The sequence below is a fragment of the Theropithecus gelada genome, chromosome 2, assembly GCF_003255815.1.
Source record: "Theropithecus gelada isolate Dixy chromosome 2, Tgel_1.0, whole genome shotgun sequence".
NCBI lineage: Eukaryota > Metazoa > Chordata > Mammalia > Primates > Cercopithecidae > Theropithecus > Theropithecus gelada.
Window position 1 is genome coordinate 182,313,609 of NC_037669.1, and position 26,108 is coordinate 182,339,716.

The window sequence follows — 26,108 nt, forward strand, 5'->3', positions numbered from 1 at the left end:
CTAGGGAGAGGTTTGTGTCATTCCTGCTGGCCAAACTGCAAGAAAAACTGCTAATTGTCATGCTGAAGACCGCCTGATGGGGAGACTCTGCCTTCCGTAAGTAGGTCATGTAAAGAGCACGTGCTCCTTGCTGCTGCTCAGAGATGCCTGCTCCGTGATCTGATTTCTGCACTGAATCTATGTTATGCATATGGAATGTATACAGATCCATGTATGTAATATATACACAATGTGTACCATTTTTATAAGCTATGAAAAAAGTGCAGTTCTTGCCAAGGATTAGCACCAATCACGGACACCCGAAGAATACTAATGCTGACACTGCTAGCAGCCTGTCTGATTGGAGAAAGAATTAAATTCCCCTGTATTGTGGATGGCTGCATGTTCTTTGGTTTATCTCATGGCCTAATTAAAGTCTGTGGGAGAAGAATTAGAGAAACCTGTATCTTCCAGCCAGATTTTGTCTTGTTTCAGCACTGTATTAGTTTGGGGAAGAATATATTTGACCTCTGAATTGATTTTAGACTTTTACAGTGTCTTGAGGACACTAAAGGGTTTCAAATAACTATTTATTTTAAGAAAATCACTTGGCAATATTTTCTCTGATTTGGGGAAAATGTTATTATCTTTATCATTTTGGTGGTAACTGTGCTATCAGTTTAGATACCTGCTGTAGAAATGTGCTGCTTGCATTCTGGACTATCTTATTTTATGCTAATGTTAATTAAAGAGTTAATTTACCATCTTGAGTATCCTGGTGTAGAGGCTATGGGGAAGTTTTCTTCTTGGTTTCCAATGCCTTTAGAAGAAGAAAGATGCAGATATCTAATTATAATGATTTTTATTAAGTTTGGTGTCATTGTGTGGCAACTTTAAAAGAGATTATTTCAGTCTTGTGGTAGAGTGTCATCATGCAAAGAAATGCAGTTACAAAATGTGCTGGAATCCACTAAACCCATAAACTCTAGATCTATGGGAGGGGATGAGAAAGTTAGATGAATATGATAACTGGGCAACAGAGTTAGATTTCAAAAGAGTTTAGGTCTCCCCTACTGACTTCTACATTGCTTTTTCTCCTCTTCACTAACTTCATTAGCGATGTCAAAACAAGAGACAATATATGAGACATTTTTTACTCTTTAATAAAACACGATGGGAGAATTTAGGGATGTGGAAACACCCTCCCCCATTCAGTTAGAGACCTAACTGGCTCCAACTACATTCCATGGCAACCTGGTGGCTTTGGTTGGTCACATTCTCCCACATCACCACAAAAATGGCACCCCCAAGGCGAGATAATGACACTGTAATGAGAAGAGTGCACTCTAGAGCAGCATCAAACTCAATAGAGAAGCAAGGCAGTGCCTAGGGTGTCAAGGAAGTGAGTGCCAGGTAATGTGGCCTGTACAGGGTGAGGAGGTGAGAAAAGTGAAATGATCATATACAGTATTGTCCCCAGAAATGATGGCATTAGTATACACATGCAGACTGAGACCTTTGGGCTCTTAGTTTTTGTGACCACCACACTGGATACCTGGTCTAAAATCCCAACACAGTTTCCACCACAGTGATGAATGTACCCACTATTTGGGAAAGCAGATGGTGTTCCCTGACCTTACACAGAATCGCTTCTGCTAATAAAATCCAAGTAACCAGTCCACACAGTGGCTCTTTGAGAGTGCCCAGAGACTCTGAGTCCTACAGCTGGGAGGCCTTTTGTTGAGCCTAGGGAGGCTAATAGAAACTTTCCAAATGGACATGGCAGTCATTTGTGAGAGCAACTCTACGTGGATGGACTATCTCATAGAGGAAAGAGCCTCTTCAGATAACTACACAAGTTATATTTTCTGGAGGAACTAGAAGATAAGCCTTCTCCATCTTTAAGTCAAACTATGGGCTACTATCAGCATGTCACCCTCCCACAGTGATGTTTTGGCTTGTTCTTCCTCCTGCCTCCTGCAGCTGTGTGTCTTGGGATCTGACCCTCTTCCATCTCATCTGATACTGACACCAGATTGTGTCATAACATCCTCAGGTATCATGTGGTTAAATATTAGAGTGAGACAGAATTATGTCAGTTAAAGCTAAATGAGATTTTAATCTGAATTTGCTTCTTGGCACTGTTCTTAACCCTTATTTAATTGCAGTAAAAAGCCTCTCTTCCTTCTCCTACATTCTTGCCAGAATTGCAATCTCTGTCAGTTACTACATCTTTCCTAGGACTTAAAACTCTACACAGTGAATTTTTGTAAAGTGAACTGGACACTACACTGTTGATTAAATAGGACCCCTGAGTTCCCCTGTGGCACAGTAGGGAGACATAAGTTCTTTATCCTGGTGATTTTGTACTCTTCATCCGATCAGCACATGGTAAAAGGCTCTAAACATGTGGAAGAGGAAGCCTATGTTGGTGGTGATTATAAATAAAGAGTACTAATGTTGGGGCCAGGTGTAGTGGCTTACACCTGTAATCTCAGCACTTTGGGAGGCTGAGACAGGTGGAACACCTGAGGTCAGGAGCTCGAGACCAGCCTGACCAACATGGTGAAACCCCATCTCTACTAAAAAAAAAATACAAAAATTAGCCGGGCGTGGTGGCGGGTGCCATAATCCCAACTACTTGGGGAGGCTGAGGCAGGAGAATCGCTTGAACCTGGGAGGCGGAGGTGACAGTGAGCCGAGATCACGCCGTTGCACTCCAAATCCAGCCTGGGCAACAGAGCAAGACTCCATCAAAAAAAAAAAAAAAAAAAAGGAACACTAATGTTGAGAAAGTTTAGAGAAATCAAATGGTAGAGTTGCAAAATGATATTTGGAATTCGTAGCTGTATTTGTGAGAAAAAGAAAAACCTTCCATTTATAAACATCTCCAACAGAAGAATTTGTTTATTGCCAATCTGGCATTATCAGATACCTCCAATAGTGGGGAGACAGTTTTCTTTCTGAGGGAATTATTGATAGCCCAAGTCTGTGTAGAAGAGCAGTTATCAGGACAGGTGCACTGCCTCATCAGCCAGGCATGGTGGTACTTTCCAGTAGTCCCAGAAACTTGGAGGACTACAACATCACCGGGATAAAGAACTTATGTCTCCCTCCTCTGCCTCAGGGGAACTCAGATGTCCTATTTAATCAATAGTATAGTGTCCAGTTCACATTATAAAAATTCATTGTGTAGAGTTTTAAGTCCTGAGGTGAGAGGATTGCTTGAGCCTTGGAGGTTGAGACTGCAGTGAGCCATGATCATGCCATTGCACCCCAGCCTAGATGACAGAGCAAGGTCCTATCAAAAAAGAAAAAGAACGAAAGAATGAAAGAAAGAGGGGGGAGGGAAGGAGGGAAGGAGGAAGGGAGGGAGGGAAAGAAGGAAGGAAGGAAGGAAGGAAGGAAGGAAGGAAGGAAGGAAGGAAGGAAGGAAGGAAGGAAGGAAGGAGAAAGAAAGAAAGAAAGAAAGGGAAGGAGGGAGGAAGAAGAGAGACAGAAAGAAAGTAAAGAAAGAAGGAAGGAAGGAAGGAAGAGAAAGGAAGGAAGAAAAAAGGGAAGGAAGGAAGAGAGAGAGAGAAAGGAAGAAAGAAAGAGGAAAGAAAATCAGTTATCAGGTTATGACTTGTTTATAAAAGGACTATAGTTTTAAAATCATTCTATCTTTGAAAGACTTGGAAGTGAGAATATCTTAACTGAAAACAGAGTTTCTCAATGTTCAGATATTGAAATGAAGTGCTGATGAACAAATGTTTCATTCCTTAATGTTTTAAGTTTATTTCAGTAGTTAGCTATCATGACATTTTTTAGTTAGTACCTGTGTTGCTATAGTTTTATTCTTGTTGAGAAACATATTTAAGGCCAAAAAATATTGGCAATTATCACATCTCCCATTGATTCGGGATGTCTAATGGGCTAGTTTAATCACTACCACAAGTTTACAAGGGAAATATAGCGTTCCTTCTTTACAGATAGGTGAAACTATTCCTCAGTGAAGTAAAATAAATTATCCTGGGTCTCAAGGTTAACTGTGTAGGGAAAAGCACCCCCAGACATGACTGGTTTTAAGCCCATGTGGTAAGCGTTTTATTGGAACACCTTAAACATAGTTACCAGTTTTGCCTTTATATGCTAACATGGATGATCGTATAAAAACTGGCATATGGGAAATAAACCAGCATGCCCATGTTATAGAGGCAGGTAATATTAAGTTAATTGTTCAAGTACACAGGTTGACCTAAAAGCAGAAAATGTAAGAGCCTTTGTCTTCTGCCTCCCTACTGAGCTTGGGGTTCCATATTACTTTGCAGAGCTGGTCAATAACAACAAATGGCAGAGAGCAGCTGAGACATTTACATTCAAATCACACATTAGAAAGGAAAAGAAAACAAAAAAGAGTTTCTCTTAGATGGTTTCCAACTCCAAATTTCCTTTGAAGTTTGACTTAAAAAGAAATATACTTAGCTTCATTCTCAGTTCTCCAAAATCTTGGTCATTCCTAAAGGGAAAAAAAAAAAAAAAAAAGAACTTATGAAGTCCTGTGTGTGTTCTTAAATGGGAATTGGGGGAAGAATTTTGGTTTCGTATCAGAGTAACACTAGCCTCATAAAATGAATAGGAAAGTGTTCCTTCCCTTTCTACTTTTCGAAAGAGATTGTATAAAATTGGTGCTAAATCTTTAAATGTTTGTTAGAATTCTCCAATAAAACCATTTGACCCTGGAGATTTTCAGAAACATTTTTTAACCTTGTTTTTTAAGATAGTCTCTGGAGATTTTAAATTATGAGTTAATTTTTTATGATTATAGTATTCAGATTATGTATTTCATCTTTGTTTAGTTTGGGTAGTTTGTGATCATTAAGGTCTTGGCCCATTTCTTCTAAGTTGCTAAATTTAGGAGTATAAAATTGATAGTTTTATTTCTTTACTATCTTTTCATAGCTTCAGGATATGTTGTGATATCCTGTTTCATTCCTGATACAGATAGTTTTTAACTTCTCTCTTTTCATTTTTGTCAGTCTTGCTAGATTTATCAATTTTATTGATCTTTTCCAAGAACTAGCTCTCTGTTTCATTGATTTTTCTCTATTGTTTTAGCTTCAATTTCACTGATTACTGACTTATCCTTATTATTTTATTATTTTCTTCCTTCTGTTAATTTTAGGTTTATTTTGCTTTTTTTGGTGATTTCTTAAGATAAGAAGATTTTTTATTTGAGATTTTTTCTTTTTTAATGTAAATATTTAATGCTATAAATTTCCCTTTCAGTCTCGCTTTAGCTGTGTCCCACAGATTTTGATATGCTGTATTTTCATTTTCATTCATTTGTATATTTTTAAATTTTCTTTGAAACCTCATCTTTGACCGGTGGATTATTTAGAGGTGTGTTGCTTAATGCCCCAGTGTTTAGGGATTTTCCTTTTGTCTTCCTGTTATTGATTCTTGATTGATTCTATTACAGTTAAATAACATATTCTGTATGATTTCAGTTCTTATAAAATTTTTCAGGTGGTTTTATGACCTAGGAAATAGCCTATTTAGGGGAATGTTCCATAAGCACTTGAAAACACTGGGTATTCCGTAGTTGTTGGGTGGAATATTCTATATATATCAGCCAGATCAGGTTGGTTTCTTTTGTTGTTCAGGTCTTCCATATTTTTTCTGTTTTTATGTTTACAGTTCCATCAGTTGCTGAGAGGGGGACATTCACAACCCCACCATAAAACTTTCTAAAGCCCTGGAATGAATTTCAAGGCAAAAGTTGCCTCCAGTGTCCCTGACATGCAAGGACAGAGGAGGGATTTAGTTTTTCAGACGATGCTATCTTTTAGTTCCTTTTGCAATTGAATAAGAAATATTTCATCACCTAAAAAAATGTTAAGATTTCGTAAAAATAGTCTGGAAGGTAAAAGTCCTGTGAACAGTGAGTGGGCTTTGGGTGAGTTTGAGTTGCTCCTATAAGCTGCTGCCTGCATCTCTCGCTTGCCAGGCTTTCAGCCTTGTGGTTTAATGCCAGTAATGTTACTTTAGGTCTAGGTAGAAGAGTTATGAAGATGACCGTTTACAAAGGACAGTTCAACAATTCTGCCTTCCTAAGAAACCAGGAGGGTCTCTATTCTTGAATGCCGTGAAGATAGAACAGTACGAAATCAAGACAGCTACATAGCAGAGTAAAAAGGGTGAAAAAGATCATGAGGGAACCTTAAGTTAAATTAAACTATAACTGCAGCAAATCATTTGGTATGAATTTTGAAACTGTAGAGATGTGTCTCACCTCTGCTTTAGAAAAGGCCTTTTCTCTTCTACCCTCCCCTACTCCCAACTATCTACTGAATGATTCATTTTGGGTAAAAAACAGTTTCATAGAGCATTTTCCATTAAAATGTTTTACTTTTGAAATTACAGTTCAGGAGGAAGCCATGAAAAAAGAAATCCTAAAAATGCATAGTATTGCAAAACCCCATGCAGCTCTTATGGGGCCTTCTTATGGTGATTGAATGTACCTCTGTTCTGTGTGAGTAAGTAAGTGATGCTCCAATTCTTGCAGTAGTAGAGTTGGAATTTCTCATGGAAGACAATAGTGGAAGTCTTTGAAATTTTTTGGAATGTCTTTACTCACTCTTTTCACTTACATTTAAGATAAACCTCTCTGTGGACTTTCCCTTACAGTCTGCTCAACAGCCAGAATGAGATATGACTACTATGAATATAAATGGAGTTTAAATACTTAATTTTTCTAAATGAGGAAATTGACACTAGAAGGCCAGTCTCCTGTCCAATGCAGTCTCTCTTGTCCGAGCCAGAGAGGGGCTTCTGCTACTTTAGCACTTACAGATTTAATGACAGATACAGATTTCAGAAACTCAGCAAGCTTATTCACAGTCTGACAAAGTCTGACTTGTCAGAGTCTACTCTGCCTATGTGAACTCAAAAGCATCTAATACCTGCAACTTGAAAAGAGAGCACACAAACAAGAGAAAACAATAACTCAGTAATTTGGAAATATGTTATTACCTATCCCCACTCATAAGAAAAGAAGTAGAGATTCTCCAACTCTCAGAGTATGATCTTTTTCTTCCCAGAGAGAGCAGGTGGAAATGAGCCTTTACAACAGCCCTCTTGTTTGTTCAACTAATCGGGGAAGCTAATGATGGATGCAGATAAATCAGGTTGCAATGAACTAAAAATACATGCAAATAAAAGACATAGGAAAGAATGGTGAGGGAAGAGGAAACCTGGTCAGGTCAGGTCCTATTTGTTTTATTTTGCTGACTGACTGTGATAACGGTATCAATCAGGAATCTGCAGGCAGCACTCTGACCTTTTGGATCTAGATGCCATTGAATCAATCCTGTGTTCTACATCTGAGGAAACTATATGTGTTTAAAGAGTTCTTTGGTGAAGAATTGTGAAGTTGGAGGGGGTCAGCCTGTCAGAAATACAAACTTTAAAATAGGCCAGTTTTTGTTTCCCTCTGGAGCAAAAATTCAAAATGCCTTTCAACTCTTTAGTTATAGTTATTCAATTCCCTCTAGCACTTCTGTACACAAATCAACTCTAAGCCTCTGAACATTTGTAAAAACATCTTGCAAATGCTATCCCCAAGCCCTCTCATGGGAGATAAGAAGGTTACTACAACCAGGCTCCTCAAACTTTAATGTGCATGGAAACCCAGATCTTGTTAAAATGCATTTCAATGCAGAAGTTCTGGAGTGTCTTGAGATTCTACATTTTTAGCAAACTCCCAGGTGATGCTGGTGCTTCTGGTCTACTGTTTTGAAAGCAATGCAATACATAGTACATTTTTATTCATGGCCAGTTCATATACAAGCTGTTGCAAAGGGAGGGGACCTACCTAAGTTCATTATTTCATTTTACATTATTTGTATTAGGCACAATTCTAATATTTCATAGTCAACATATCTAATCTTGTGAATTACAGCTAGTATTTAGAATTAATATGCTAATGTTTACAAATCCAAATTTTAAGAAACCATATGAATATAATGTGCTTCCATGGCATAGTGGACACTCATAAATGAATGAATAATGTGTGTACCTATTTTCACTTTGGTATGGCAGGAGGTGAATATGTGTGTGTGTGTAAGAGAGAGAGAGAGAGAGAAAGAAAGAATTTTCATTTTAGCCAGATCTCTTGGTGGTTTATTTTTCCCTTGTGGAAAATATGGTGCTTCAGGTAAAGTTGTGTGAATACTTAAAAGTCTAAAACAGAAATCTCTCAACCATCTAATTCAAGTATAAATAAGAGCAAAACCATGGTTAAATATTATGAAATCAAATAGAATGACAGCCCGACAAATCAATTCATGTCAACATATGAATATACACATTTTGTGTTTCAAAGTTCAAATACCCAAGGAATATGTCTCAGATCTTTTAGGACACTTTCAAGGGTATAGTATGTTTCAATTTTGGTATGCCTATTGATTTGGGAATTTCAACAAATTTAAAATAATAATACTCCCATCAAAACTCATTTCAATTGTTCACATGGCAGGAAATAACTGGACTGTGAAAATGTATCCCTATCACCCTTTGCTCCTGGCAGCTCTTTCCTTCAATCATTTTAGTTTACTCTTGAATGAATAGTAGTGGAATGGACTTAGTGGCATGGCTGGCAGGAAGATATGATTATCTGTGGAACATGTATATTTGAGAAGAGACCAAAGCCACAATTTCTTTTCTGATAGTTCTCCATAGAAATTCAATAAATAGCAGCGTGTTTAGCTTTTTTGTTTCTCCTTTCAGAAGTAATGTTTCTGACATAACAGCGAGCTGTTAGTATTAACAACTCTAAGTAAGAAATAAGGTTATTGCCTCTTTAATGTTGTTCTGAAGCACATTTGGGATGGGGCAAAATGTACCTTAATGGAATCTACAAATTTATTTAACCAAAGCAGTTGAGTAAGTTTGACAGTGAATCCAGTATTTTTCGCTTGACTGATTAATGTAATTGTCAATACAATTGAGAAGGGGTTTTTTTTTCCCCCCCAAATATCTCTTTTCTCATTCTTTGTGCTTCTGCTATTCTTCACCTTGATTTTTTGCTCCTTGAGGTTGGCTGGAGATGGGGAGAAGGAGCATCAAAGCTAAAGAAAGAATGTGGAATACTGGTATGACCAATAGATACATTAATTTATGAACAGTAGGATTTTGTCTTTATACCTTAATTTCCCTTCTCTAAGAGTTGATTATTCTTAAAAAAGATGTATTTTCCTAAAAATTTACATATATTTTAACATTTAGGGTCCATTAATCATTTTATTTTTTTATTTGAGAAAATAGGTATAACTAATAACACTAAGAAGCAATGCAAAAGTTGTTACAATTGACAGCTCTAAGGACATGATTTATAATTTGAGTGTCTGCATTATTATATTTCCAAAAGCAGAGAGGTGAGTTATTAAAGAGTGACACAAGGATTTAATTGATGTCTGTTAACATCAGTGGGAGGAGTCACATGGATAAATCCTTGTGGAACACGCTGTTCTGAAAATATTAGTTTGAAGAAGGTTTCTATGGAAATGTTTATGTGTTTCTTTCATTAATTGGTCTAATTATTCCATTTACAAAAATGAGAATGAGAAATATAACACTGGGATTAAGAGAAAAATTAACATTATTAAGAGCAATAATAAGAATCGTGCTATTTTTAGACCTAAAAATCTTACACATTCCCCAAAATGGTATAGATGGTCAGGTTCTCTCTGTCCCTTAGAAAGTTATAGTAAAAGGAATTTGTTATGCATATTTGCAGTAATTGCGTTAGCACTTTGTATTTTATGTGATTTTTGGTTTTTAAATTTACATTTGTTATGCAGTTAAGTACCACCAGTATTATTAGAATTTCTGCTTTTCTGTAAAGATGGAAAATAAGTCAAATTATAGCATTATCTGTTTTCTTTACTGCACAAAAGAAAATGGAAAGCAGTCGTTTGGCAAAAACAGAAAGAAAAAGGATATTTGGATTAAAGATGGTAAGAAAAGAAAGGTGGCAAGTAAAGCATACACATATACGTTATTGAAAGCTCTAGCATTTCTTTGCAGTTTTTCTAGGAGAGAAACTAAATAAAAAACAAAATAACCCTAAAATTTTCAAACTACTTTCCCAAGAATGTGATTTACCTGATTATTTAACTGAATGAAATCTTGGCCCTCCCTTTTTCTTTTCTCCTCCTTTTGTTTCTTGTTAATTTTTTGAGAGAAGTTTCTGTTCTCAGTTGTCACCTAGATCTGTGAACTACCCTGTTTTTCAGTCCCACTTTTATTCTGAAGCACATTTAAAACAAACGAACAAACAGACCTTTTTCATTGTCTCCACCACCTTCCCAACCCTGTCTGTTTTCTCATTGTATTTTCTATCTTTAACGCTTGACTCTACACAAGTTCTCTGCAACTCTCTTTATACTCTTTCTTTGTTCTTATATTAAATAAAATTTGCACTTCAAACTCAGGATGCTGCTTATGTTATGTTTTAGTTGTCTGCATTTTTCTATTTATCAGTTCTTTTTCTTTCGATTCTGCACATGTCTCTCCATTATGAAATAGGACACTTCATTATTCCAGAGACAGTCTCAATCTAACAGTCAAACAATGAACAAGAATTTCTGGGATTTTTCTCCTTTTCTAGTAAGAGACCACAAAGAATACCATGCTATTTTTGTTCACCTTGGTATCCCTAGAACCAATGTAAATTTGGCCCACAGGATTTGTGACTTCACTTAGCAATTAGTTGTGATAAAAGAGTGAAGAGCATCTTGAGTAGTGTTCTTTTTATCTTGCTTTCCAAATTCAGAGATACAGTGGTACCCATGGGAAAATGGCAAGGCTTTTGGATGGTGTTTAAATTTTTCATTTCCAAGAACTACACGTTTGCTTAAAAACTTTAGTGGTATTCCAACTTTGAATAGAAAGCAGTTTGCAAATTGCTGAACTTATAAGACACTATCTCAGAAATAAGTACCCCTGAAAGATGCTGCTTTTTAAAACTCTCTTCATTCTACAGTCTTTAGACATGACTGCTTACTACAGGGACACAAATGCAAATTCAGCAAAACCAATCAGCATGGGCTCATTTAACTCATTACGTCCGAGTTTGTCTATTCCCCAGACCATCAGCAGAAGATCACAGTGTTAATCACCCCTTCCAGCTCTGAAATACCATGAGCCCTTCTGTCCAGATGAGTGGCACATAAATGTAATGGTCCCACAGCAACAGTCACTGTGACCCAAGAAGGCTACAATACTGTCTATAACTCATTGAATTAGTATAATTCTAAAAGAAAGACTGTGGCGTAGGCCCTCTGTTTAGAGTTTATGCGAGTGACACTCTTATAAGTGGGTTCACTAGTTGGTTCAGTTGTTATAGTATGATTCCATGGCTAAGGCATATTTGCACATCCGTTCATTGGGAGAGTACGTTACCAACGTGCAGTAGCCTTCACATTTACACTCCTGTCCAAAGCCACCAAACCACTAGAGACCTTCCCCCTGCTTTCATTTAGGTGCTATTCACAGTTGTCAGCCAATCCTTCCTGGTGGCAGTGATAATTTTGATGGCCCTTCAGTGACTCCCACCAATCCCTAATCATGAGGAAGATGCTTAATCATGGGAAGATGTCAGCCAACATCATGATTCCCACACTGTTTTCTGAAGGTACCTAGAGACTTGCAATTCTCCCAGAAGCTCTTACTGCCTTGGGGATTGTTTTGTTGTTGTTGTTGTTGTTGTAATAGGTCCAGCGCAATTGCACCCTTTACAAGCCACTGTGTGCCATATTTGTTCTGAGAATAAAAAATAAATGGCAGAAAGAAGGTCCAGATTAAAACCAAAAGCACACCTTGCAGAATGCAGGATATTGCAGTGGAACACACATTTTGAGTATTACAGGAATATGCAGTAAAATCTGTCAAGCTAGCTCCAAGTAGATTTGCATTAATTTTTGTTTCCTAAGGAAAACAACTTATAAACAAATATCACTTTCATTACCCATTGATGCATGGGCAGTGTTAAGTGACTAGTGGTGTGGTATTATGATACAGAGTTCAGAGGGTTTGAAGTGCCTTTTAGTGATTTTTTTTTTTTTTCAGGCAGGGTCTTTCTCTGTCACCCAGGCTAGAGTGCAGTGGCATGAGAACTGCAGCCTTGAACTGCTGGGCTCAAATGAGCCTCCTGCCTTAGCCTGACTAGCTGGGATTACAGGCACCCGCCACCACATCTGGCTAATTAAAAAAAAAAAAAAAAATGTAGAGATACGGTCTTGTTATGTTGCCCAGGCTGGTCTCAAACTCCTGAGTTCAATTGCTCTTCGGCCCTGGTCTGCCAGAATGTTGGGGTTACAGGAGTGAACCAGCACACCCAGATCCCTTCAATGAATCTTGATGAATAATTCAATTTTCTCAAGTTGAGACCTACTAGGTCTACCTGCTAGGAAAGGCTCAGTTTTTGCTGACCTGGACCCGTGGAACTGAGAAGAGTCAAAGAGAGCAATCCAATGACAAAAAAATAAATCCGAGAAAAAACTCCAGCCTAGCTGAAAATTGTAGCAAGAATTAGGAGAAAGAGAAGACAATCCAAGTGGTGGTTTTTTTATGTTTGTTATATTTTCTTTTTATATATAGAACCTTTTAAAAATTGTGAAAACAATGCAGCACATAAAGAAGGCTTTTTAAAAAGACATCAAAACTTCATGCTAACACAACAATGAATTTTTAGTTTTGACTCTTCTTTTTCTGACTTTGAGCCTATGTATATATGCATGTTGAAGATACAAACATGTATTGTGATCATACAGTATCGCAATTTCTTATTTGTTTGGTATTATATTTATTCAAAATTCATTATTTTACACTTGATCCTGATTTCTGTGACAATTTTTTAAAGAAGTAAAACTGTATTTTCAGATTTCACATGTTTTGCATAAAAATTCAGAGCAATCCACAAAACAACTAGTAGAACTAATAAGTTAATTTAACAATGTTGCAGAATAGAGAGATAATATACAGGAATCAACTGTATTTTTAAATACTTTTGGAAAACAAATAGAAAATTTAAAAATTGTATTTATAATAGCAACACAATTTTAATAGTAATAATAATTAATCACAACATTCCTGACCTTGTGGCCCAGGGAGGATTAGATCATTGCCTCATTCATCTGAGAACCACTCCTTGAGCCCTAGACACAAAGCAGTATCTTGTAGAGAAACAACAATTACAACTTGAAGTATTTCTCTATGCAGTCCTTGCTTTCCTGATTCCCTCATCAATAAAGAAGCATATACTTGGGCGGGGAAGGGGACGTGGAACTAAAGCTTTCAAATCTCTCATGTATCTTCTTTAGCTTCCATATTCAACAAATATTTCACAATAAACTTTGGTTTTGCTGCTTTCCTCCCCAAACAAGGACAATGCCATAGACGTTTCAGAGTATTTTTCCACCTTCTGTCAAGGGCTTTTGTCTTTTTAATTTCCCATTGTTGAAAATGACACAATTCAAGGAGCTCACACTCTTTGAGTTGGAGTCTACCTCAAGTGCCTCTCTGAATATGCTACACAAAGGAGATGGTTTCCTTAGCAACAGGAATGTGATGAGGAAAAAAAAAAACATGGAAATATTTGCTCCCTGACTTCTTCCCCAGCGCCCTTCAGCCGTGCTGTTTGCCAGGCTCAGAAATTACAGAAACTACACTTTTGACAAGAATTCAGCTCCTGATTAGTTTAACGATTGTCTATAAGTCCCTTTACAAACCATTTGCTCTATTTTTTAATTAATGAAACCAGTTCAGCTGTGGAATGGTCATTTTCTCATTACTGCCTTTAGCTGATCTTTTCTATATATTTAAGTAAAGTAGAGAAAGGGAAATTGGGTTTTAAAAAGTGTATGTGTGTGTGTGGTGGGTGGGTGTATGAATGTGATTGTCCAGATAGTGGATTTTAAGTGACTGACAGCATTTATTTTTACATTTATTTCCAGTCTCTCAAATTTGCATATAAGGTGTATTTTAAAAGCTGGCAGGAGGCAATGACATGTTTAGGGACCTCTATGAAAAGTAATGTATTAATTTGGCAGTACTTATGTCACACTTATTAAGTGTGCTTCTGAATAAGCCCCCATGAGCTTAATGTGGTTTTCTCTATATATTAAAAATTGGCAAGACAAACATAGGTATATGAACTTACAGACAGAAGAATCTAACTGAGGTCTAAATCCAGGGACATCATTCAGCAATATGGAGATCAATAGATACGATTTTAAGTCCTAAATGCTCACTATGCCTAGGAAGCCAATAAACCCACATCATTTGGGGTCCAAAGCATAACCTTTTCCCAATACAATTTATCCCTCTTTCGTGTATCTTTTCCTTCCTCAGAACAATGACATAACATGCATATATAGTTGTTGATTTCTAAATTATTCTACTGCTGAGCTTGTCAGCTATTGAAGAATGTTTAGTGTGTTGCAGACTTTTTTTTTTTTTTTTTTTTCTGGGTAATTGAGCCACCTGTTCAGCTTAGAACTTTAGGAATCTATGAGTTTGCCAATATATTTACTGTATCTTATTCAGGAAGAAGTTTTCAACATAAGTAGAAAAAAACAAAAGAATTAGTATCTGCCATTTTTCTCCTTTCTTTTTTTTATTTACATTTTTTTCTTTTCCTTTTCCGTGTGTGTGTGTGTGTGTGTGTGTGTGTGTGTGTGTGTGTATGACTTAAACAACTGAAATTTATTTTCCCACAGTTGTGGAGGCTAAAAGTTCATAATTAAAGCATTGGCAGATTTGATTTCTTCTGAAGTCTCTCTCATTGATTTGCCAATGTCTGCCCATTCTTTTTAAACTGAAGAATTTAAGAAAAATATTAATTGTGGAAAACCGATGTGCTATGCCAAAGTGTTCTTATAACGTGGCCAATAAAGAATAATACTTTGGATTATTTTACCACCAGCTATCATTAACCAAAATAGAAACAGTGATCCTGTGTTCTTCCCGTGTGGAGCCACTGGGCTGTTGTAAGAGTTACAGTATACCTTTAAGAACTAGATGACATATATAAAGCATTACATTGTATCTTCATGTGTATTTATAAATGAATCTTAAAACCCTAAAAATGACATGCCAGGGTTTATTCAAGAGGCTGTAAAAATGCTAAAATGACATCCAAAAGCTTTCCTTTTTCCCCCTTGTTGTGGTTTTTGGTTTGTGGAGACAGCATCTGACTGTCAATGATGTGAGTCAGTAATGCCGGCTCTCAGGATCCCAGGGAGCTGTCTTCCTGTCTCTGCTCACACTGGTGGCCCTCAGGGTCTGTGGCATTGTCTTGAAGATTGGATACTTGAATTCTGTCCATTTGCCTAGTGGTGACAGCCAGCACTTGTACGATGACAACTGCCATCTGGCTCTTTCTGCTAGATATGTAGCAGAAGCTTCGGTTGAGTTTGGGGGATTCGAGATTCTCCAGGGAAGGAAGAACCTCTTTGAAATCACCACAGATGGCTTTATTTGAGGAAGCTAACAGGCACAGAAGTAGAAGGAGGAGGCAAAAAAAAAAAAAATCAGCTGAGAATTTGATAGCTGCTGCTCTTAAAAGAATTTAAGATGAACTGCATTGATTGATCAGGACTATATTATGTACATGGAAGAATTTGGAGGGATTGTGAAACCAAACTGAAACTTTACAGATTTGGAAATTAAACAGCCCATCATGGCACTGTGGATACTAGACTTTCCTAAGGAAATGTGTGAATGTGATGTAAATTTGCCATGGGAAAAAATGCATTTTCATGGTTCCTAAATCATGGGTTCTGGAGAGATGTCCCACCCACATTAGGATTGGCAGGGTGTTGAGGGTCTTATAAAAAATGCAGATAAATGAATCTTCCTGAATTTCTGAGGGCTGGGCACCACTTTCCCCAAAAGACTACTCAGTTCTTGTGGGAAGAGTGCATTTCTCCAGTCTCTTTCAAAAAAAACTTTTTGTCCCTGACTGTAACAGATACTAATGCTCAGGCAGATCCGCTTTTCTAAAATGCATTCTCAAGCAATTAATATGCCGTTAATATTTAAGAACCACTGGCCTAAAGCTAATCTACTTTGAGAATTCTTCTGAGTTTTATTTTCTTCTCTATGTTCAAAGGAATCCAAGTTGGCAAGTATGCCACTGAGTTCAAATTGAGGGCAAATTTTCTTCCACATTTTCAAAGGCATCTAGGTAGTCAGGAACACTGTCTGATACAGCACATGTTTACTTTCTCTATATTTAGAGATGCATTTGGAGATGATTAAAACTACAAGGTGGGTGGGTAGGCAAAATTTAGATGTAGGCAAGGTATATGAAAAATTTGACATCTGGCTAGCAGTTTTTGGCTGCTTTTAACACAAAGCTCCTCATAAGACCTCTGTGTCTTCAAGAGGGCATCTTCTTTATACGGTAACCCCACACACAGGAAGACAGGGCTGTTCATTTGGGAACAGTTCTCCTGCACCACCTCTGTCTTGTGCCTTAATGTCTATGGAGGTGACCTGTTGTCAGCAAAGTTTGTGCTTTGCTCTGTTGCTAAAAAAACAAACAAACAAAAACAAAACAAAACAAAAACCTCTGGTTTTAAAGGGCATATTTCAATATTCACAGAGGGAAAAATGATCTGAGTGGAATTAAGCTCCAGTGAGATTCTTTATTATTCAATGGTGAAAAATGAAAGCTAAGATGGGTTCCCAGTATATGGAGACTGGAAGGATTAGCACCTCAGCCACCAGTCATCTTAAAGCTGTGAGCAAAAAAGTTTATGTCGTGAGTTTTGTTTCTACAGATTTAATTTCTAAGTAAAAGCAAAATGCCAACTTTGTGGCCAGACAAATTATTTATTCATTTCAGCAAGTGTTTATTGAGCCCCTACTAGGACAGCAGACGTTCAATGATATCTGAAGACACAGACCTGGCGTCATTCCACACTGAAACCATTGACGTCATCCATCCATGAGTCCATTCAGACTTGCTGTGATTTTTACAACACGTTTAAATAACAAAGAGTTTTTTCCAAACACAGATCCCTCAACATCAAGGTCAAAAACTTTATAATAACTACACAGCCTCTCTCTCTCTCTCTCTCTCTCACACACACACACACACACACACACACACACACACATATGCATATGGAATATATATCATTATTCTTACACGTAAAATTTTCTTTTATCAAGAGTCAATTGTTATTCTTCAAATATTTTCAATTAAAATTGCAGAGATATTCTGTTGTAAAAATATTCTCTTTTGTGCTAGTAAACAAGATTGAACATGTTAAAATGATATTTGTGATTAATATCAGAGAAGTGCTGATATTATTTCTCAGTTTTTACTTATTTGCTTTCTACATAGAATCAATAAAATTGACAACTAGCATTGCCTATATATGCAGGTGTGATACTATTCAGGATACTAGTATATTGGCCCCTCAATATGAAACTCTCAGGTCCTCATATATTTTCTTTTATTATAATTATCTGCTTATTTCTGATAAATATTGGATTCATAGAGGCTAAAAGGCTGGGAAAGGAAAACATTCGTGACTACTTACAACCATTTGATACCAGTTGTGTCAATATAGACCTCACATAGCAGACATGCAGTCAATATTTCTTGAACAAGCAAATGACACACTTTCCTAAAATAACACTAACTATTAGTAAAAATGGTTCTAAAAGGAGAGTTCTAAGAGGATGGTTCCAGTTTATTCTTAATTTGAAGACAGGCATATATTGAGGTTTTATAAAACCCTAATTTAGCAATGTTTTAATGGCTAGAAGTTTAAAACCAGACTCAGACACTAGAACTAAGAAAACGTTAAGACATGATCACACTCTGAGATTATTCAGTTCTAGTTAGGAGGGTCCATTTCTCTGCTGTCCTCAATGCCTTCTTTCACTAAACATTACTGATTCTGATGCCCAGACACACCAGGTCTTCTGAGTGTTAGAAGAATATTTTGGACTTTTAAAATAACATCTGGAGAATTGAGTCAGAGGCTACAATGGGGTACATAAATATACTATCTGACAGTTAAACATGGGGAACTCCTAGACAGAGGTCTAATATTAATAGTTCTGTGTGTCTTTTTAAAAATCTAATTACACAGCTAGGGTTGAGAAAATCCTTCAGAAGTCTCTGATGTAATTTAAATGACACTCTTTGGGTGCATTAAAACACCATTGGTTTTGATTAATAGTTCTCTCACTTCCCTCATTTCTGCCTCTCTTGGGTATCTCCCTTACAACTGGGCTGTTGATAGAAGGTGGAATTTTTACATGGCCTTAAGGTGACACATTAGAAAGTTAATGTCATATTGGGAATTGAAGTCCTGTGAAGACTGCTTGGAACTGCAGTTTGTGCATCTGATAAAGTTATTTAAAAGTCTTGATATGTGTCTAACATTCAACTGTCTCTCATTGACGTGCATCACCAAGGTGTGGAGTTGAGTACAGGCTGACCCTCTGCCATGCTTGTCACCATGCAGTTACACTGTTATGGACAAGAGCTATTATCTAATCCCATGGAACCACATGGAGCTTGAACAGTCACCAGAATGGAACAAAACCCCTGAGAATCCTTTAGCGGCTATCATAAAATTGAATAGATATTACAGAAGTGAATCTGGTGCATTGATCTTGACTTTGAAGGCATAACTGACTTTAGTGGCAGTTTAGATGTCTGGGTAGGCCCTTCCTACAGTACCAGTATAGAAACCATGTGTTAAATTGTATTATTTCCAAAGTTTTCATCACCTTTGAGTATTTGTAGAACTATTCAGAAAAATCTTCATCAACAGTAAAATTTGGCTGATGACTACTTTGTAACTCAAATATGATTTTCAGGCCGGGCATGGTAGCTCATGCCTGTAATCCCAGTACTTTGGGAGGCCAAGGTGGGAGGATCACTTGAGCCCAGGAGTTTGAGACGCCTGGGCAACATAGGGAAATCTCCATATCTCCAAACAAACGAACAAACAAACAAAAGAAATATAATAAATGAAAAAAAAGTACATTTAGAAAGAATAATCTGCTTTATGAAATGAAATTAAATATTAGTATCTGTTCCTGCCTCACAGAAGATTATGGCAGAAGTTTTCACTTTTTTGGTAACCTAAAAATATGAGGTTGATGAAAAATAACATTTAATTTTAACCCCTAAGAAATCTCTTAGAGACACATATCTTGGTCAAGAAGAATTATAACAGTATAATATGGATGCTTTTGCATGATAAATAGTAGCATTTTTAGAAATGTTTACTTTTATATCATGGCTTTGATTTTAAATGCTGACAGCTTGCACTAAAACATTTAAAAGTTGTCAACTACATAAAGTGTGTGGCAAAAGATTTTATGAGGTTTTTTTCCTCCGAGTATTTTATTTTGTTCTCTTCAATGGCTGATGTATGCTCCTGGGCTTCTGAGTTAAATTTGGATTCTTATGTGCTTTCCCTGAGGTGAGATACTGATTTGTGATAGTGACTGGAGATTCAGGGATTGACCTCAGAAAGTGACACACCTGCATACCATACTTCAGGTGACCTTCTTAAGCATCGTTGTCTTTGGTCACAAAGGAGATTACTAAGGACTCAGAATACAGAGCCAAAAGGGAACCCTAGGTAATGTTTTGTGGGGTTTTAGTTTTCTGTTTGCATATACGTATACATTTTGTTTTTCTAACTGGTTCTGGAGAGGTAAATGTAAGGACACCACTTTTACTAAAAAATTATAGTTCTGTCATTTGTATATCATAGAAATACATATGCATAGAGGAATACAGAGAAATTTTAAATTTTTACTGAGTGTGGCAAGGAGTTTAACATTCATTATTCCTAAAGCCTTTTCACTTCACAGGATCTGATTTAATGCTCTATATTCTGTTCATTAAATATGAAGTTACAACATCAGAACTAAAATCATAAGCAATACGTTATGTTCTCATGTACCTACTATTGCTAAAGGACAAAGAAAATTCTACTTAGGTTAAGTATTTTAAATCAAAATTATCTTTTAAGTAATTGAACTTAAATTTATATAGAATTTTTGCAGAAATTATTTCATTTTTCACATATTACTAAACAATATATACACTGATTATATTATTGTTTGTTGTTACCTTAAATATCCTGAGCCTATCCTTCTTTTTCAAGGTTTATATCTGTCAAAATGTCAAATTCTAAGCAGGATTGCCTTGCCCTCATCTTTTCTCTTCTATGGTAATTTGGGTTGAGAGAGTGATAGCAAAGCTTGTTAGAACATGTCTGAGATTGATTCTGAGAGATAGTTAAGAAGCTTAGCTAAGAACAGAAACCAAGGGAGTGGGGTAGCAGGGAAACGCTGTGATGTGTCGTTAACTGGATCCCCTCTTTCACACTGAGTCCTTCAGTTTATTGCGTAAGTGAAGCATCAGTATACTGAAATCAGTCAGCAAGCTTTCTTATCACTTGAGGATAGCTGGGATATAATTTTGCATACGCTATCTTGCCAAGGAACAAAACTCCACCATTCCAAACAAAGAGGTGACATGTAAATGTAAATGAAGACAGAGTGCTTTCAATGCTTCTTAAAATAAATTGAAATGTAAGTAGTTTCTTCCTACTGAGATATAAAATGAGAAAGATAGAAAAGACAAAAATAAGTCTTTTAAAACAGATTAGCCAGAATAACTACTACATATAAATAATTTATTCTACATAATGGAATGGTTAAGCATAAGAACTAAGGAATTTGATTTCCTGAGTTTAAATTTCTGCCTTTTATATCTGCATGACTTTAAACAAAGTAACCACTTTGTGCCTCAGCGTTCTCATATGTAAAATAAAGATGATCTGAGGACTAGTTCATCAAGGATTAAATACGGTAATGCAAGTGAGGGGTATTTAGTGTTTGACACATAGAGAGCAATGACTGATTAATAATGTAGCTCTGGGTACCACATAGAGCCTGTACAAGAAATGAGCACTGATTCTGAAGACTATTCTAAGTACCCCCCTCTATTATTTATGTGGAGTATCCAGTAACCAATGCATTCAGTGATTTTCCATGGAACTTTAACTCTCTGGATGTTAAATGCTACTCACATGCAACTAGAGTCAGGTTTTTATTCTTTGAAAAAAAAATGGGCATTTTGAATTCTATTCATTTGGTTAAATACAGGCACATGGCTCTTCCAAGTTCCATTCTGAAACTTATTTGTAAATCTTCACAAGTTAGAGTAGTAATGGCACACATACTTAAGGTAATGTTGAATGCAGTATGGAGGTGCCAATCTCTTTATTCATGTAAACAAGAGAAGCTTTGCTACTTAAAACTCACAGAATGAAACAATCAGGTACTAATTTGTTTCTTTGCCTGCCCTAGATGCCACGGTATGTGAGGGATTATCATAGAAAATACATTCTTTCTCGAATTTTGAGCCTTTAGGCATTTGATGTGCCAATTGCCTTCACTTGGTTGTAGTCTGTAATTTATCACTGGAGTGTCCTACCCTGCTCAAATGCGCCCTTTATGGGCAGAGGCAAAGCTAATATACTTTCCAAGTGTATTTGAATTGCTTCAATAAATCACAGCTGCCACTGTAAGCAGTTTTATCATTTGCCAGAACAATAAGTTATCATCTTGCCTTATAGATGCAATGCTTTCCAAGACTTTTATTTGTGTAAATTGTAATACACCATCACCTATTTCTTAAAATGCAATTAAGAAACTCATATTATACATATATATGTGTGTGTATGTGTGTGTGTATGTGTATATGTGTGTGTGTATATATAAACATATTTTAAGGTGCAAGGAAGTAGTCCAAGGAAATGGTGTGAGCTGACCAAGAAACGGGGCACTTTTTATCCTGCTTATTTTATAACAGCAGTTACTATAATGGTGTGAGCATTAAATGCTTGGAATTGGGGTTAAACTTCATTTAGCTCTTTACTGCTCCAGTGTCTCAATGAAACCACTCTGTAAAAAAACAGAACTAAGCACAAATCATTCCTGTTAGGCCTGCCACGCATGAGATGGAGAAACCTGATGTTTTAACATATTGTCCTCCTCTATTGATAACTCTGCAGACAGTCATTTCAATAAATCATGCTGTAGAATCAAATTTTTGCCCATAGTGATCTCTGGGACTTACTTTCAATTTCTTCTTTATTTCACAATGACCAAACCACAAGTCAGAATGCACCTGATTTAAATCCTTTAGACTCCTGAGGATGTAAATGTATTATATGAAGATATCATATCTTAAGTTTCTAATAAGGCAAACATAATCTAACTTTAATACTGTTTCAGTACTCTATTTACCATGATGGACAATAAAGTGTGCTCTTTTCTGTTGGCTTGACTGAAAAACTGCTTGATATTTATAAATTAATTTGCCATCAGTTCTTACATAAGAAAATAATTTTGTTTGTGATTGCCTCAATAGTTCACTCCAAGCAGAGAAAAAAATGTCTATAAAAATGCTAAGTTTTATAATTAGAAACTAATTTATTTGTTTCAAAGCCAAGTGTTTTCCTATGTACATGGCAATATTTGAATTAGCTTTAATTCTTTCTACATTTATTATCAAGAAGGGACTTATATGTCCCATCATGAAATTTCAGACTTTTCCATGTAGCTCTGTCAGTTTGCAATGGTTGTTTATTTTTGTATTACACTACTCGATAGCCATTACTAAGAACTTCATAAACCTCCTCTTCATGCCTGACTACAGGATCTCTAACCCAATGTTTCCAAACATCTAGGTGGTGGTGCCATCATAAAACCCTTGAACAAACAAAACTCACGGCCCACCAGTCCTTAAACATTATTATTCAAATCAGCATGTGAACTCTGCCCTCATCCCCATCATTCAGCTGCACCCATGATTTTCACCTCATCACTCACACTTACACAGTTTCTGGCTCTATCAACAACTTCCTTGCTTGTCTGAGGCCTAACTCAATAAACCCATCCAGCTCCAGGCTCATACCATGGCCCGTGCCCCATGCTTTTCTGTGTGTGTGTGTGTGTGTGTCTGTGTGTTGCATGATGAATGAAGGATGGAGAGGATAGGCTTGAGATGAGGATTCAGATTCTCCACTGTTTTAAGTAGATAGAATTTTGCCTTTCCCCTTCCCATTTCCTCTTTTCCCCAGACCCTCACCTCATTCCCTTTTCTCTTTTAATCCATGAAAGGGAAGTGGTTTCCTGTTCTCCAGGATAGATTCAGTTGGCAAATTCTACTCCAAACAGTAAGTGGAAGGAGGCCTATCATTTGGAAGATTTACTCATTTTTAGAAATATGGAACATTGGCTAACACTGACATACAGAGTCTAAATTCTTTTCTAGAAAACCAATTATATGAGACTATCACTATTTTATAATTATTCATTTAATAAAATAAAAATAACATATTTGATTTATTTTAGCATCACTAATTTCAATAGCAGTGTGTCTTTCAAGAAAAGAAAGATACAATAAAAAGAGCATTACTTCATGTGTGATTGTTTGCTTCTATAAGGAATCCCATTCAAAAATTTGCTATTTACTAAAAATCCCACTTTAGCATGTTGAGTTTTACATTTTTAAGTGCTTAATTAAGCATGACTCACTCTAATTTGTCTTATCACTGAAAGGCCACCTGCACCCTTTTCTAAATCATTACCATAATATAGTGTTATTACTATAATCATTTTATCATTAACTGCTTGCTATTTATTGTCATGTTGGAAGAGTATCCTTTAAACACTAGCATAGCATTTTTAAATCCTAAATTCACTTTACAGGCATAGTTTACTAAAGAATCAGAAATGTTATATGTTACAGATATTAGAAAAGGCTAGTATATGAGAATTTCTTCTTTGGATGTCAACCTATGTTAAGCCTAAGTGGGAGGTAATGGGAAATGATTATCAATAATCCTTGAAGAAATTTTTTTCTCTCTCTTCCTCTCTTTCTCACTCTCTCTCTACACATATGTGTATCTGTATGTGTATGTGTATATATATGATTATATATCCCTATGATTATATACCTATATCTTGAGAAAATAAAAATCATCTGAGACCGAGAAAGTAGAAAGCTGCACAGCCTTTCATCAGGCTGCAATATCAGACACAGATTCTTCCAGGAGAAAAATTAACAGGAAACAACATGCCTGCTAAGAGGCATTGCAGTCGTAGGGTATCATAATAGCCCTTTTATTTGAGTGACTACTGCCCTCTCCACTCTTGCCTGGAAGACCTATGCCATTATAACATAAAGTAGCTGCCTCAATTTACAACCCAAGGGCGGCGCTTCAGACAGACATTTCTGCTCACAGGATTCCACATCTATCTTAGATTTGTGGTTCCAAAGGAAATAGGATCCTGAGTCTGCTATGCAGTCTAGACAGGATGATGATTGCTTGACACAGTCTTGCTTTGCTTTAAGTCTGTCAAAACACTGCTTCATTTGAAAATCATTTAATGGCCCTGAGTTTGCTATCTTTTGTTGCTGAGATACCCTGTGGCTCCTCTGCTTTACTGCCTGCCTCATTGCAAAGAATAATAAATTGTCAGCCTACAGTTTTGATCTTGGTTATCTTAGGTTCACTAGGCTAACACTATCTCTATCTATCCTTCCAAACCCTCTTCATGATAATTTGGAACAAACTTTCTTTGTTCCCTGCATAGAAAAAAACACATTCCAGTAGCTAAACCCATACTATCTTGCTAAGAAACAGAAAAGGCCATTTGATATGGAAACAGTGGTAGTAGAATCATTGCTTAGAAGGGCATATGGTGGTTTGGCGTGATAATGTACAAACAATTTATTGCTAACTACCAAAGTAAGAAGTGTACAACTCTTGTGGGAGTGTGGGAGTATGTAGCCCATGAAGAAGTTTCACAATCCAGCTGACTCCCTACTTAAAGTTGCCATGTTGGTACAGTTAACAGAATACACTGCATTAGCGCAAATCTAAAAGAAACCTAAACTAGAAACTAGTACCAAATACTCATTCAAAAAAAATTTTTTATATTCCCTGGGATGAAATCCAAATCTATTTTATATGAGGCTCTGCTTCCCAGCATAGCCCCAAACTATGCTTCTAAATTATCTTATAGAAAGAACATTTTAGTTCCTTGGATGTCTAAAATTCCTGCTTTTATTCATTTCTTTTTCTTCATCAACTTGTCCTAGGAAAGAGTGGGTTGGTGTTACCAAAGGTAGTTTCTTTCAGGATATATATTGGCAAGATTAGTAAAATGGTTCAACATTCTTAGCCTTGGAACAGTTTGATGCTTTTATAGCTCAGGCTGCCTGTAATCTTCGAAATGTGGCCTTTCATTTCAATGATCTGGAAACTGAGCATTCTAGAATAACATATGGTTCTTTTCACCACAAGCAGAATTTACTGTTTGTAGTCAAACAGTTGCTGCCACATATTTAGAAGACTCTTTAAGAATGGTCTGGAGACACACCCAGCCTTTAGAAATGTGAATGCACTTGACTATGAGTTTTCATTGGTGGTCAGTGATTTTGCCACCTTGTGTGGATTTCACAATTGCTGAGCACTATTTTTGAGCTTGGTAGATAGCCTGCCAGAAGAATTAAACGTAAAGTGCTTAAATTGTAAACAGTAGCCTGCTGAATGTATCCTATGCCACAATTCTTTATGCCCCAATGGACAGTTTGTGTCATTTATGATTTATTCTATAATGAGAGGCTATGTTGAGAATCACTGCAGTAATACATCATTTTGATTAGTAGATGGCTGTTTGGTGTGACAAACAGAATGAATTACTAGTCAATAAGGAGGATCCAGGATTTTCAACGTAAAGCAAGACAATGCTCATCAATATTGGGTAAACATTAAGGACATGAATTGATGGAGCTGGAAGGGTCATCCAGTACTCTCATTTTTAACCTGAAGAAACTGAGGTATAATTGGATATGCACCTTGCTCAAAGCTACAGAGCTCATCTGCTAGTGCCCTGGGGCTCCACTTAGAAATAATTTCTTGGGAGGTCGAGGCGGGCAGATCGTGAGGTCAGGAGATGGAGACTATCCTGGCTAACACAGTGAAACCCCTTCTCTACTAAAAATACAAAAAAAAAAT

General features: G+C 36.6%; 1 protein-coding gene across 2 annotated transcripts in view; it reads left to right on the forward strand.

The window, feature by feature from the left end:
* The window catches only part of ARPP21 (cAMP regulated phosphoprotein 21), a 157,916-nt gene that overhangs the window by 108,149 nt on the left and 23,659 nt on the right, over window positions 1–26,108 (forward strand). The window lies entirely within an intron of this gene.